The 13,413-nt window shown below is 48.0% G+C and overlaps 1 long non-coding RNA gene across 4 annotated transcripts in view; it reads right to left on the reverse strand.

Annotated features, from left to right (window-relative positions):
* Positions 1–6,713: 6,713 nt before the first annotated feature.
* The window catches only part of LOC307221389, a 188,619-nt gene continuing 181,919 nt past the window's right edge, over positions 6,714–13,413 (reverse strand). The window contains exons 1-4 of one of the 4 annotated variants that reach the window (XR_013841355.1): positions 12,860–13,228; positions 11,713–11,856; positions 10,057–10,131; positions 6,714–7,166 (exon numbers count right to left, since the gene is read on the reverse strand). This is a non-coding gene — a long non-coding RNA (uncharacterized lncRNA). The other 3 variants (XR_013841356.1, XR_013841357.1, XR_013841354.1) reach the window with 3 other exon arrangements.

Raw genomic sequence — 13,413 nt, forward strand, 5'->3', positions numbered from 1 at the left:
CTATCTGATATAGGGAATCTCGTGTTGTTATCACTGTCAAACAAACGGAGAGCCAGGGGACCCGGCTGCAAGTCGACCAGATTTCTATGCTTAGATATTGTTGTAGCAAAACGGTATATAAATTGTTGAAATAAATAAATGAAGTAAGGTATCAGTCGACCCTGATGTACTAGGCCTATGGGAAATGATGGCTCAATTGGGCAGGCACACCCTATGAATTGAGCAACGTTGTGGCTCTGAGTATAGCCCTTGAATTGGGGATCCGGACCAGAACTAGGCCTCTAAGTCCACACACACACACAAATCCACTCCTGGTTTTCCCTCTTATCAAAGTGTTCTTTTTCCTTTTTTCTTTAGCGTGCTAATTTGGGCTTGTCTACATTTTTGGTTAGGGATGTGGGTGGCGCTGTGGGTTAAACCACAGAGCCTAGGACTTGCTGATCAGAAGGTCGGTGGTTCGAATCCCCGCGACGGGGTGAGCTCCCATTGCTCAGTCCCAGCTCCTGCCAACCTAGCAGTTCAAAAGCATGTCAAAGTGCAAGTAGATAAATACAGTGGTGCCCCGCAAGACGAACGCCTCGCAAGACGGAAAACCCGCTAGACGAAAGGGTTTTCCGTTTTGGAGGCGCTTCGCAAAACAAATTTCCCTATGGGCTTGCTTCGCAAGACGAAATGTCTTGCGAGTTTTTCCGACTTTTTTTCCCTTCCCCCCCTTTTTCTAAGCCGCTAAGCCGCTTATTAGCTGATCCGCTAAGCCGCTAAAAGCCGCTAAGCCGCTAATAGCGCTAATCCGCTAAGCCGTCAATGGGCTTGCTTCGCAAGACGAAAAAACCGCTAGACGAAGAGAATCGCGGAATGGATTCTTTTCGTCTTGCGAGGCACCACTGTAGGTAGCGCTCCGGCGGGAAGCTAAACTGTGTTTCCGTGCGCTGCTCTGGTTCGCCAGAAGTGGCTTAGTCATGCTGGCCACATGACCCAGAAGCTGTACGCCGGCTCCCTCGGCCAATAAAGCGAGATGAGCGCGCAACCCCAGAGTCAGCCACGACTGGACCTAATGGTCAGGGGTCCCTTTACCTTAACCTTTACACTTCTGGTTGGTCCCTGCCTAGCAAGCATGGGTCCGAGAGGTTTCCCCACACTTTCTAGGCACAGGTCTGAGTGGTTTTCCCATTTCCTGGAAAACCTGGAAATCGGAAGAAATGACAACCTGCAGAAGATCCAATTGGTGTTCCGACTCAGCGCTAAACCACAGGTTTTCCTGGGGGAAGGCGGTGAGGCAAATGGAGGTGTAAAAAAGCCCTTAGAAGGGCTGGGTGCACTTTTAGTTTAAATACCTGGGCATCAAAAACCCTGGCAAGTCACACAGAGACCTATGTGCAGATCTTCCTGCCCACCCCCCAGCCTAACCCCTTTCATGCAGGGTGGGCAGGAGGAAGGAGCTATACGCTCTTTAGAAATCTGCCATGTGGCTACAGCTATCTCTTGTTTAATCAGACATCTAAGGCTGTTGCCACATGTTCTGCTTGAACAGGCTGGTCTGATCTGTAAAATTTCATTCTGATGTATTTATTATTTTCAACTAGCAACTTCATACCTGGCCGTGCTTGGGAATTCTAAAGCTTATCCTCATCTCTGGGAAAACCTGTGATTCAGTGCTGAATCTGAACAACTGGGAATCAGGCTTTCATTCCCCTTAACTGAGTTCTTCTTGCCCCCATCCCCGAGAAATCCTCTTTCTGCTTAGAGTAACATCCAGCCTTTGCTGTAGATGCAACTCTGGCGACAGTCGTTTTGTTTGGATTCCAACCCCCACACTGACCATGTTTCGAAAGGCGCAGCCTGCCAGCTTGGTTCAAAATACCGTCCAATTTTATGCCGTAATAAATGGAAATCTGCCCTTATTCCCTTTTGGGGGACACAAGAGTCCTTTGCAGGTTCTCCATCATTCGGAGAAAATAACAGAGGCCAAACAGAGAGTACTGAGAAGCAAAGCAGCCAGTAAGCCTGATCTTTATTGAACTGTTGCAACAGGGTGCCCCCTTCACACGCAGGAGAAGGAGGAGGAGCCAGAACCCAGGTGTGTCCGCCCATATATAGGCATTTTAAATTGCCCACCCTGGAGTCCAAAACCACCCCCAGAAATATCATACATACATCACAGAAAGGGCGGTCTACAGCAGAAATCTGAGTGCGTTGTTTATCTCCTGTCTGGCAGGTTACCTGTTAATACTTACTTGATTGGATACCCTGGGGAGCCTGGCCAGTCTTTTGTAATGATAAATACTTAGTTCCTGAGCCAGGTCACAGGCTCACCCTATTCATACACAGATATACCCTTAAGACAGGTTTTGTGAATGAAAAGACATTGGGGAGGCTTTTTCCATTTTCCTTTGATCTTGCAGAGAAAACATTTGGTCAGTTTGGGAGCCGAAATGGCTCCAGGACTGCCCTCCTGTGCTGCCTCAGACACGTGGCCCATACATTTATGTACGTGTTTGCTTGGTACATTTATGAACATTTATTATATATATATATAAGACCTTTATTTATTATATATATAAGACTCCCTGATCTCGTGAACCGTCACGCAAAATTCGGCCAAGGCATCAAAAGAGGTCCAAATGCGCAGCGAACATACAGCTTTCCAAAACAGGTAGTATTAGACCTGCTATTATTTGTGATAAGGGAGGCCTGCTATTATTTGTGATAAGGGAGGCCTGCTATTATTTGTGACCTGCTACCCAAGAGTGTTTTGCTAGGAAATTTGCCACAGTTGGTTTCAAGATAGGAAATGTTTAACAGAGTCACAAGATGTAACGAAGCAGGTTTCTGTTACGGGAGAAAGTTGCATTTAGCCATTTAAGGAATGCAAATAGAGAGGAAATGTCCCCTGACACCGGGGAGAGGGGGGAGGAAAAGGGACAGAAGGTGTTTGTGTGGAAGGCACAAATGAGGCGTCATCACTCACTACCTTGATGCTTAAAGCCCACAGTTCACTAAGGCTGAGGGCTGGGAAGAGGATGGCCCCAGCCTTAGTGGTCCCATAGAAACTGGGCTGCTGTTATTATTTATTTAGTTAATTTGTATACAGTGGTACCTTGGTTCTCGAACTTAATCCATTCTCGGAGTCCATTCGACTCCCAAAACAGTTTGAAAACCAAGGCGTGGCTTCTGATTGGCTGCAGGAGCTTGTTGGACGTTCGGCTTCTGAAAAACATTCGCAAACCGGAACAATTACTTCCGGGTTTGTGGCGTTTGGGAGCCGATTTGTTTGGCAACTAAGCTGTTTGAGAACCAAGGTATGACTGTACAGTGGTACCTCTGGTTACGTACTTAATTCGTTCCAGAGGTCCGTTCTTAACCTGAAACTGTTCTTAACCTGAAGCACCACTTTAGCTAATGGGGCCTCCTGCTGCTGCCGCTGTGCCGCCACCGCGCGATTTCTGTCCTCATCCTGAAGCAAAGTTCTTAACCCGAGGTACTATTTCTGGGTTAGCGGAGTCTGTAACCTGAAGTGTATGTAACCCGAGGTACCACTGTACTGGCCGTCATCTGCAGATTTCAGGGTTGTTTGCAGCATAAAAATACAATATAAAAACACCAAATACATGATAAAAACAAGAACAAAAATAATAATAACCAAATCAACAAGCCCCTCCCCACATACCCTCAATGCTGTTCAAGGTGTTCAGGAAGCAAAGGGGTTGGAATAAGAGGGGGAGCTCTGAACCCCAACAGTGATGTTTATGAGGGACTGCATGCTAAGATTTGTGAGAGTGCAGAATTACAAAAATATTGAGGAAGGAACACCCTAAAAGGCCAGGAGTGAGCATGCTCGGAGCCAACAAAAGGGGGGGGGGTCGTACCCGCCAACATTTCTCGAATGAAAATAGGGATGTCCCATTCCATAATGATAATTTTACTGTTTATACCCCACACATCTTACTGAGTTGCCCCAGCCACTCTGGGCAGCGTCCAACATATATAAGAAACATAATAAAATGTTTAAAAACCCTTCCGTATACAGGATTGCTTTCAGATGGCTTGGGGGGGGGGGGTGTGTCGGATAACTCCATACCCTCCAGCATTTTTCCACTGAAAATAGGGACATCCTGAGGAAAAATGGGAAAAATCAGAAACTGGGATGGCTTCTCTAAATCAGGGAGGTTCCTGGAAAATTGGGACACTTGGAGGGTCGGGGGGGGGGCAGAGATGGAAAACTGAGGGGGAAGCAGGAATGGCGTGCATGTCCTGGGATAAGGGCATGGCTGGCTGAGTTGCTGGAACCCTGAGCGGGACATTCCACGCTGCAACATTTTGTTGCTGGCCCTGTTAGTTAATCTTTATCCCAGTTGGAACCTTTCCCTGGCATTCAACTTGCTTTGGTTAGTCAGCTGCACCCTGGAGAGGGTTTTTATTCCCGTATTTGTTAACAGGTTAGCTAATGATCAATGCCAGGCTGCAATTAAGAAACTTCCAGAGATTCTTGAGCAAGGAGACGCCACCCCATTGCTATTCCCGGCCGCCGCGTATGGCAGACACCCTGCTCCACTTCTCTAGGTGTCAGGAATTTGGAATGTGGGGCAGGCGCTTTCCAACGTGCTCTTGCGCCTTCTAGGGCAGCTTGCCGTGCAGAAAAATTATGGGTGCCTCCAGACTGCTGCGGTTTTGCGGGAGGGATTCAGGCGCATACCGGAAGTTTAGGTTTGTGCAATTAATGTGATTTAAAGGGCTCCGTCGCCCTGTCACAACAAATCCGGTTTGGAAAGTGGCGGAGGGGAATGATTAATGGCAAGGCTTTTAATCAACACCCTGAGAGCAAATCGGGAGGAATGCTCACTAAAGGCCGGATATAATCTCACCTCCGCGTAAGGTTTGTGCAGGCAAACCAGGACAAAGGTGCCCAGGAATTAGGTCACCTGGAGGGATCTGAATGTAGGCAGAGTGTTTCTCTCGGGCAAGGAGATGGGGGGCAGCAGAAGCTTCACCCCATAGCGACTGAACGTGACTGTGTCAGCCGGCAATTAACGGCACAGCAGGGGAGTCTGTGAAAATAACAGTGGCAACTCTGTCAAGGAAGTGGAACAAGATCCTCTAGTTCCCGGCTCTCTCTGGAGAGGGCATACCATATCCAGGGGGCCACCACTGAAAAGGCCACTCACTCCCATCGGACCTAGCTTGGTAGTGTTGCAGGAATTTATGTATAGGTTGGGGGGGTTGCCCCTCCAGCAGATATCATGCACATGCAGCCCACTACCAAAATCACCACAATCGCTTTTGTGACTTTTGTGATTTGTCCCCACAAAACACTTCATCGCAGTTTTTCCCCATCTATTAAAAGGGCCCCTGCTGCACGATACCAAATGTAACAATTCACTGATAAATGTATCTATGTACTGGCTCACTGGGAAAACTTCAGAAATTCATATAGACGTGAGCTCAGCTACTCAGCAGCACCTCTGCCTGAGTGATAATTCCTGGCATCCTGAGTGCCAGACAGGTAGCCATTCCAGAAATAACAAACCCAGATGAAGACAAAAGGGTGTGATTAACTTGGCTGGGAAACAGGGAAATATCTCTTTTGTTACACTTGATGGGTGTTTGGTGGAGGGCAAGGGGAACCATGGGGCAGGGTCCAGGATGCTCAGATTACTGCCACCAGACCTCCCCTTTCATGATGTAACCGTGATGTGTGAGTGATGTAGTTTGGGGGGTGTAACATGGGGATTAGCAGCTAATAAAAGTTTGGGGGCTCTTTTGTTCTGGGCTTCCATCTTGTTCCACCTTGTGGCAGGTGGGAGTCCTGTCGCGACAGTCTTCAATAAAGACCAAGCCTACTGGCTGCTGTTTTGCTCTGGTATTCCTGGCTGGTGTCCTTGTTTTTTGTCCAAGGGAGCCCTCAGATTTCTCCGAAGAAGATGTCTTGGACTGGCTGGATGCAGAGGAATGGTGGGAGGAGCTAGGTGGGGAACCCCCCCCCAAAGGAAGAAGGCTCAGAGTGGTGTGGTTGTGGGATGATGGTGAGCGATCAGAGGGAGAAGACTGGGAAGAAAGAGGAGGTCAGGAAGCTGGAGGGGTAACAGGACTTAATGAGCAGGGAGAATCTGGGGCAGAAAGCAGTCCAGAATCAAAGGCAGAAGCTGAATCAGGAGAGGAGGGAGGCCGAGAGGCAGAGAGGAGTCAGGCTGGTGAAGAGTCAGGGGTGTCTCCCGCTCCTGCTGCGACAAGCTCCCCTCCCTCCTTGTCTCACAGAACCCGCAGAGGTATGAAGAGGACGGAGCAAAGAGAGGCATGGCAACGAAGTCTCAGATTGCTTGGGAAGGCTACCAGGGAGGAGGATCCTGGGACAGCTGTGGTAAGGCTGGTTTCGTCTCCACAATAGACCTGCTGTGCTCATGAGGCCTGGCTCCCCTGAGCAGACCTTGTTCCTTCTAATAAAGAGTTGACTTCACCTACTCCGTGTGATTTATTGCTGGCTGGCTTCTGTTCCACTTTTCCCCTGCCACTCACAATTTTATAAGCGTCCACCGTGTCGATTCTTTTACCCCACTAATCCTTTTATTCACCACCATCCCTTGACCCCTTCCTGTGCTGCAGACCTGGAGTCCATGCTGGGTGCAGAAGGCCCAGGAAAGTGTTATAAGAACAGCAGAGTTCTGTTCCAGATGGGTAGCAAAGAGCCAAATCATGCAGCTGAAATGAAAATTTGCAGGTTTAAGGCAGGAAAAAAAGCAACCCTTTATTTGAAAAAAGTATCAGGGTACAGGAAAAGCACCAACAGGCTTACAATAAGTTTGTTCAAAACTGGGTAACATCTGATAATTATGGGAAAACAAGCTACATAGGTTTGATATACTTTTCTGAGTTTCTATAAGTTGCACATCTTGTGCACTGTCTACATCAGAGGAGACCCAGTGAAATTAATGGGCCTAATTTCATCATGTCTATTAATTCCAATGAGTGTACACTGAGTTGATCGAATGCTGGATAGAAGTTTTAGAAACCTTTACATTATTTTTTTTGTATTAACAGAAATGAAATAAAGGTTTTTTTTATGTAAGACTGCACAGGATCCAGGATATTTCTTCATCCACGGCTCGGCACTGCATAGAAAGAGGTAGAGAGGCCTTCCTGGTTATCAGGAATCTGTTGCCCAGATGGTGAGGCTGGGGAAAGATTTGGAGATTAGAATATTAGAATATTCATAGGGTGTTAGCGTTGTGGAGCTTGTACAGTATAAGCCGACAGAGAGAGAGAGAGAGACAGTTCTTTGCCCCAAACAGCTTACAAAATAAAATTTGCAAGAGGAGAAGGAAAAGAGAGGCAAGATGAACACGTGACAAAGTGATTTCGAGCTGAGTACTGTATTTTTCGCTCTATAAGACACACTTTCCCCCTCCTAAAATGTAAATGTAAATGTGTGTGTGTGTCTTATGGCGCGAATGTAGGCTGTGCGGCTATCCCAGAAGCCAGAACAGCGAGAGGGAGCGCTGCACAGCACTCCCTTTAAATAATTCCCCCCCCTTGCATCCCCCCTCTAAAAACTAGGTGTGTCTTATGGAGCGAAAAATACGGTAGCTTATTGTCGAGCATGAACAAAAAACTGGATGCAGCAGCAATAACTCACTATCAGTAGAAGTCACATTCAGAGATGCCAACTTTTCCTAGCAACCCCTGCTCCTGTGCCTTTTAAAGCAACTAGATCTGTAGGCATTCATAGGTAACAATGCTCATGCTTGTACAGGGTGAAACTTTACCTGCTGGTTTCTGCAGATCACCAAGGCGTTGGGGGCTTTCGTGTGCGTGTTTGTTTGGCAATTTGTCTCGCAGGAAATGTTCAGCACCACTGGAGAAAATCATTCCCTTTTTGTAAGCGGGAGGCTGCCGCTGTGGTCGGTGTCAAGCCTGGTGCCACCTGGTGGCTACTTCAAGCTCTGCCACCTGCTCCAGGGGGGGAAATCCACCCAGCTTTTTCCAACGCCACAATGGATTGCAGTGGCTTGTGCCTCTTAAAAAGACCATCCAAGTGCCCCTGTTTTCCAGGGACAGTCCCCGGTTTACAGAAACCACCCCAGGTTCTGCTTTCTTGCTTTTCCTTAGAACCAAATGCTTTGGAAAGGCGGGATGGACTTAGCCTGCTGCCTAAAAGATAACCATCCCAGGAAAGGGTTTTCCAAAGATGGCAGGTTCCAATGCCAGGACGGAAGAACGACCACTCTCTGGTAAGTCATAGGAACACAGGAGGCTGTCCTGAGTCCAGAGGTGACGCCAGGCCCAGGAGGCTCAGACGGACAAGGAAGGGGATGGGAGAGGAGGTCCAGAGGAAGCAGGAATTTGTCCCTCCCAAGATATGGTTGACAGGGTGGCCATATGTCCATAATTTCCCGAATATAGCCGGAATATGACAGTCATAAGCAGTGTCCAGCTGGGAAAGCCACGTCGAAAGTTTAGATAAGGAGCTATTCTTTAAAATAGCTCAAAAACTTCAGTGGTTGTGTTTTTTGTGGTTTTTTGTGTTTTTTGCAAACAAACAAAAAAGCTCAGCAACTTTGGTCAAAAAACAACAACAGCAACAGAAGAAGAAGAGTTTGGACTTGATATCCCACTTTATCACTACCCGAAGGAGTCTCAAAGCAGCTAACAATCTCCTTTCCCTTCCTCCCCCACAACAAACACTCTGTGAGGTGAGTGGGGCTGAGAGACTTCAGAGAAGTGTGACTGGCCCAAGGTCACCCAGCAGCTGCATGTGGAGGAGCGGGGAAGCGAACCCGGTTCACCAGATTACAAGTCTACCGCTCTTAACCACTACACCACACTGGCTCTCAGCAACTTTTGTGTCCGGATTTTCACTTTTTGAAATATGGCAACCCTAGCTCTAGATGGGAAGTAGGACTCTACCCTAGCCAACAGCCAGGGTTGCAGGAAGCAGCTCCAGCAGCGGGGCACGGCTCGGTCACCCAGGCCCTGGTGGTGCCCCCATTTCTGGGAACAGACCCTCTTCCAAGACAGTGACCGCCTTCACTCAACAGTCTTGTGAGGCAGGAGAGTCCTCTGAGTAAGCAAGCCTTGCCCGATGGGACAGCCCTATTGATTCCGCCCAGTTCTGGACTGCTTGTCCAGATCTTGGACTCTCTGTAAACTGGAACCGGCCCTTTCAGCCCAACTGGACTTGTCTTTCCTGTCACTCAGGCATGAGTCGCTACCTGGTGCTGAGACTTGACCTCTACTCTGCCTCAAAGAAGGCCTTTTCCTCACTCTCATGTCATCAGGGCCTGAGTGGGAATCAGGGCAGAAGCTGCCTTGTAGCAAATCAGAACACCAGTCCATTTAGCTGCCAGGTGTGGGATCTCCCCTAGCCCTACCTGGCGATGCCAGGATTTGAACCTGGGACCTTTAGCGTGCAAGACGATTCTCCCCCACTGAGCTACAGTCATACTTCAGGTTACAAATGCTTCAGGTTGCGTATTTTCGGGTTACGGACCCGTCGAAACCCGGAAGTACCGGAATGGGTTACGTCCGGGTTTCAGCAGTCATACATGCGCAGAAGCGCTAAATTGCGCTTTGCGCATGCGCAGACGCACTGAATCGCAACCCACACATGCGCAGACATGCCACTGTGCATTGCGAACGCTGTGGGTTGTGAACATGCATCCCACACGGATCATGTTCGCAACCCGAGCGTCCACTGTACTTGGCTAAGCCCCAAACCTAGGGTACCTGGAAAGCCTTTATTGATAGACAGGTCCACATGGCTTTTTGATGTCTTCATTGCTGTGCTTCAAAGCAGTTTGACTAGTTAATGTTTCATGCAGATCAAACTGCTGTTAAAGGCAAAGGAGCAGGCTGCGCAAGGTTCTTCTGATCAGTTGGCTTTGAATTTATGGATTTTCTTGGCGTCCTAGCTCTGGGCAGGGGAGGAGAAGCACCGCACGACCCTGGTTTCCTACGAGCTGAATTTGAGCCCAAACTGGGGAAGGAGCAAACGCCCCAGAAGTTGTGGATCCTGTGAGATCGAGCCCCCGCTGTCACTACCAACCCAACAGGCTGTCAACATACCTTGCAAAAGTTAGGGACTTTCCGCCAAACTCATCATTCACGGGATGACTTTGCGCCTCAGGGAAATGAGGGAGCCTAAAAGGGTGGAGGAAATGGGTTCATTAAGTACGTCCACATCCTGGCCTTCCTCCAGCAATAAAGAAACACAGAGATTGTCCTATTTTCGCCTCACAACAATTCTGCTAGGCAGGACAGGGCGAGTGGCTCAAGGTGGCCAAGGGAGCTTTGTGCTTCAGCGGAAATTCAAACCCTGGAACATTTATAGAATATTCCCCCCTCCCACCCGATAAATCGTGGGAACTGTGGTTTGTTATGCTGGGGGGTCCTAGCTCTGTAAATGGTTCTGTTTTAAATGTGCATTTTACATTTGACTTCACTTAGCAATGTTTTCTTTTGAAATGTTTAAGATTTTTTTGTCGACTTTTGTTAAATACGTCTTCTGTAGTTGACCTCCTTTGTAATGTTTTATTTTGAAATCTTTTAAGATAATATTTTAGTTTCCTGTTAATTATGTTGCTTTGGCTGAATACTTTATATTTGACTTCCTTTGGAAATGTTTGATTCTGGATTGTTTTAATGTGCTGTAAACGGGACGCAGGTGGCGCTAACGGGACGCAGGTGGCGCTGTGGGTTAAAGCCTCAGCGCCTAGGACTTGCCGATCGAAAGGTCGGCGGTTCGAATCCCTGCGGCGGGGTGCGCTCCCGCTGCTCGGTCCCAGCGCCTGCCAACCTAGCAGTTCGAAAGCACCTCTGGGTGCAAGTAGATAAATAGGGACCGCTTACCAGCGGGAAGGTAAACGGTGTTTCCGTGTGCGACTCTGGCTCGCCAGAGCAGCGATGTCACGCTGGCCACGTGACCCGGAAGTGTCTCCGGACAGCGCTGGCCCCTGGCCTCTTAAGTGAGATGGGCGCACAACCCCAGAGTCTGTCAAGACTGGCCCGTATGGGCAGGGGTACTTTTACCTTTACCTTTAAACCGCTTTCAGATTTTTCTTAAAAATATAAAGTGGTATTGAAATGAAATGAATAAAAATAATAATACAGTTCCCAGGCTTCTTTGGGCTGTACATGTTTGCTTTAAAGGTATGGTGCATTCCTGTCAACTGCTTTGGAAAAAACTGGGACGTCCCGTTTCTTCCTGAGAGAGAACAGTGGCCACTTTGGGAGCCTTGCGGTTGTGCAATTTCAGGCCGGAAACTCACCCCGAAAAAGTGCTTTACCCAGATCTGTGATCTCACACAGGCCATGTGACTTGTGCAGGATTTCAGACCCGAAAGATGGTGTCCCGGATTTGGGCCATGTCGTGTTGGAAGGTATGATAGTGTGTGAGCCTGAGATTGTCTGTGTGAGAGTGTGGGATGGCCAATGATGCATGTAGCATATGGGCCAAAACAAAACGCTTTGCCACTGGTCCTTATTCCCATCTCTGGGGACTTAAGAAGAACCCCATTGGGTCAGAGCAAAGGTCTGTCTGGTCCAGCACCCTTTCGTCACAGCAGCCCACCAGAAGCCTCTGAGAAGCCTACGAGCTGGACTCTCATTCCCCAGTGGCTGCTTTTCAGAGACCTGCTGCCACTATGACCAGCAGCCCTCAAGAGAGAGAACCTTATCCTCATTTCTGAAGCTGCGTATCCTAGCGGTTCGTGTGCCACTCACAGAATAGCCCGGAGAAGACGGGCATCAGGGCGTCTGCCCAGGCGAGCGATCCAAGCAACGTCCCAGCGACGACGGCTGCGCTGTAGGTCAAAGAGGCAGAGGCACGACCTTTTTGGGGGTAATTACCTTTTTGGGGGTCATGACCTGAAAGAGGGGGAAAAGGATTGGGAATGAAAGCATTGATCCAGAATTCGGCTCCAAACAGCTGCCCTGTTGAGATCTGGAGGTGCGTTCCAACACCCACGCAACAAGGTCTTTCCAACTGTTAAATAAACCTTAAATAAACAGCTTAGGTAGTGAATCAATCTGCGTAAATTAAATGTACCCAAAAGTCCCCACCGCCTGGCCATACAGGTAAGCTGGCAACTTTATTTCGAAGAGGTCAAAGCATCCCCAAACTAGTGCGCATGGGATGGCACTGATTTGCACATGGCTGAAACAATAGTTTAAAGTCCCAAGATGGCAGAATGAACTTTTTTAGACCAGGCGTTCTCTCCAGTGTGAGAGAATGAGGCAGGGATCCCTCTTCCAACCTGTGGCGGGGTACTTTATAGTACTTAATCTAAGTACTGTATTTTTCGCTCTATAAGATGCACCAGAATACAAGATGCACCTAGTTTTTGGAGGAGGAAAACAAGAAAAAAAATATATTTTGAATCTCAGAAGCCAGAACAGAAAGAGGGATCATTGCGCAGTGAAAGCAGCAATCCCTCTTGCTGTTCTGGCTTCTGGGATAGCTGCGCAGCCTGCATTCGCTCCATAAGACGCACACACATTTCCCCTTACTTTTTAGGAGGGAAAAAGTGAGTCTTATAGAGCAAAAAATATGGTACTTCTTAGATCAAGGTCCTGTCTAATAATAATAATAATAATAATAATAATAATAATTTATTATTTATACCCCACCCATCTGGCTGGGTCCTTCTTAGTATTCAGTCTAAGTACTTTTTAGATCAAGGCTCTGTCTGTACTATGCAGTGGTACCTTGGTTCTCAAACTTAATCTGTTCCGGGTGTCCGTTCGACTCCCCAAACCATTCAAAAACAGAGGCGCGGCTTCTGATTGGCTGCAGGAGCTTCCTGCACTCAAGCTGAAGCCGCTTTGGACATTTGGCTTTTGAAAGACGTTCGCAGACCGGAACAGTTACTTCTGGATTTGTGGCATTCGGGAGCCGATTTGTTTGGCATCTAAGCCGTTCAGGAGCCAAGGTTCCACTGTATGTTGAAAGGAATACCATACCACTTTAAACAGCCACAACTTCTCCGCAAAGAATCCTGGGAAATGTAGTCTGCTGAAAAGTTGCTGGGGGTTGTTAGGAAGCTCCAATTCCCCTCACAGAGCTACCAGTTCTCCATCCCCCTTGCAATATTGTATATATTTATGTGGCTGCCGCCTAGTGGCCAAAAGGCAAACTGCTCTCTTGAGAAACAGTTGGAGCTGAGTTCTTGAGAGCTGGTCCAAGATGGATGCTGGACTACAAACTGTGTAACAGAAACCAATAAATAAGACCACATATTGGGCACCCGCTGGTATAGCATGCATATATTATACCTCTTCCCAGGGAATTCTGGGAATTGTGGTTCTGTAAGGGGCAGGGGGCAGGTGTTTCCTAACAACTCTCAGCCACCATAGCAAATTACACTTCCCAGAATTCTTTGGGGGAAGCCATGACAGTTTAAAGTGGCATCAAAGTGCTTTAAA

The sequence above is a fragment of the Podarcis cretensis genome (assembly GCF_951804945.1).
Source record: "Podarcis cretensis genome assembly, chromosome: 8".
Lineage (NCBI taxonomy): Eukaryota > Metazoa > Chordata > Lepidosauria > Squamata > Lacertidae > Podarcis > Podarcis cretensis.